Consider the following 2,178-nt stretch of genomic DNA (forward strand, 5'->3'; position numbering starts at 1 on the left):
TTGCATGTGCATATTATTTGTCATCTAATGCTTTCTTAATATCAGAAAGCTTTCTATTTTAAATAAATTGCTTTTGTTCTTCCTTGATATGAGATCATGATAAATTCTGACAATCTGAAAAAAGTTAGGAGACAGATTCAGTCAAGGGAAGCTAATAAGAAGATCTTTAAAGCATGAAATAGCATCAAATCCAACCTTGTCCTTTTACAGATAAACAAACAGATCCAGATAGATTAAGTAACTTTTCCAAGGTAATATGGTATCAGAATTGGGATTTGAACTCAGGGTATCTGACCCTAATTCTTGCATTTTTTTCTTTTTTACCATAATTTTGTGAATGGTTTGACCCCAAAAGTGAGAAAATTTCTATGTTAGCAGTTTAAGGTACTGTTACATTTTTTAAAAATGTGTTACACTTCATGACTTTGTTTGTCATCCTTACTCAAGGGCCATCCTAATCTTCTCAGTATCATTCCAGATTCAGCATGTGTCCTGCCAAAGTGAGCACACTGTAGCAAACATTTTAGGAAGAAAGAGACATAAACACATTTGTTGTTCACTCTGTTTTCAAAAACAACCAATGGCATCATGGAGGGATACCTTGTCTTGTGCATAGATTGGATTTAAGTAAGGCAGAGTTTCACAAAGTTGTCAGCCTCCCTCTCCCTTCTGGAGTCATCAAAGTCCAGAGGTAAGACAGAAGTCAAAATGACTAGTGATGGCCTAGGATGACCTTGGCATCTGCGATGATTGGCCAGACTCTAGGCACTCTATAGTGCCTACTTCCGCCACTTTTATTGCCTTTGGGATAAATTATTCTCGCCTACCCATTCCACCAGACAAAGTCTTCACATGCTTGTGGTTAATATTCCCTTAACTCACCAATGGGTTTGAGACCTGTTGGTTACCTTCAACCTGGTTTAGCACCTCTGCGGTGATGGTTTTATTGACTAAGGGAATGGAAGTTGTATCAGGGAGAGAAATATTGAGAAATGATCAATCTAAAGTTGAATTGGCCCCCTAGCTAAGATTGGAAGTAGAGAATCAGAGCACCTGGTTCATAGCAAAACATTAGCTAGCTATTTGTCCTTCAATGCTTTCCACAAGACCCAGGTTGGTATCACTTAGTAGCCTGCTCTATGCATGGTATTGTTGTAAAGGAGCATCTCAGATACCACCACCTGAATTTCTAGAGTAGGTATAGTACAGTACATTCCTTAAATTAAAAAATTTTTCTGTTGACAGGCAGCTGCTTCTGTTAAGAATAAGATTCCATTTTACTTCTCCCCTCTTTGCATCCCCTTTCTTCCCGTCTCAAAGATTAGCATCACCTTAGTCTGGCCCAGGTTGTGTGTGAGCCAGCTGGCTTTCATCCATATGCCTGGTCTCTTTAGATTTATTTTATGAGGATGTCTGAATGTTTAATCAGCCTTTTGGTTTTAAAATTAGTGAAAGGGCCTAGTAGATGGTAGAAGAGAAGGATTTCTCTTCTTTAGAAGAGTAAAATCAGCTCAATTTGATGCTGGCTGGAAAGCCCAATTCTTGGGGAAGTGAGAATATTAATAACTAAGCTATCCCAAGATTTATCTGGCTCTGCTAGAGAATTAACATTAATTAAAATGAAAAAGAATATTGACAACAACCGTTCCTCATATAATTTTTTATTTATTTAGTGCTTCATGATTACAAATAACTTTATGAACACCATTTATTGAGTTTAATTATAATAATAATAACTGTATTTACACCATATTGTAAAGTCTATAAAGTAGTTTATAAATCCTATCCCATTTTATTTTTTCTAAAATAACATTTTATTTTTCCCCTATTACATGTAAAAACAATTTTAACCTTTTTTTTAAAGTTTGAGTTCCAAACTCTCTCCTTTCTTCTGACCCTCCCTGCATCCCTCTCTCAACCTTGCTCCCTCCCTGAGATGATAAGCAATATTGTATAGATTTTACATGTGAAACATGTATAATCATGTAAAACATTTTTCCATATTAGTAGTTTTGTGGAAGAGATCTCAGATAAAAAAGAAAAGAAAATATAATACATTTTAGTATGTATTCAGATTACAGTTCTTTCTTAGAAGGCAGATGGCATTTTTCATCATGAATCTTTGGGATTGTCTTAGATCTTATTTTACAGATAAAGGAACTGAGGCAAACAGAGGTT

The 2,178-nt window shown here is 35.5% G+C and overlaps 1 non-coding gene across 1 annotated transcript; it reads right to left on the reverse strand.

Annotated features, from left to right (window-relative positions):
• Positions 1-401: 401 nt before the first annotated feature.
• Positions 402-508, reverse strand: LOC130456609 (U6 spliceosomal RNA). The gene has a single exon (XR_008915680.1). It is a non-coding gene; the product is annotated as a U6 spliceosomal RNA (small nuclear RNA).
• Between the last annotated feature and the right edge of the window lie 1,670 nt (positions 509-2,178).

Source organism: Monodelphis domestica, chromosome 1, assembly GCF_027887165.1.
Source record: "Monodelphis domestica isolate mMonDom1 chromosome 1, mMonDom1.pri, whole genome shotgun sequence".
Taxonomy (NCBI): Eukaryota; Metazoa; Chordata; class Mammalia; order Didelphimorphia; family Didelphidae; genus Monodelphis; species Monodelphis domestica.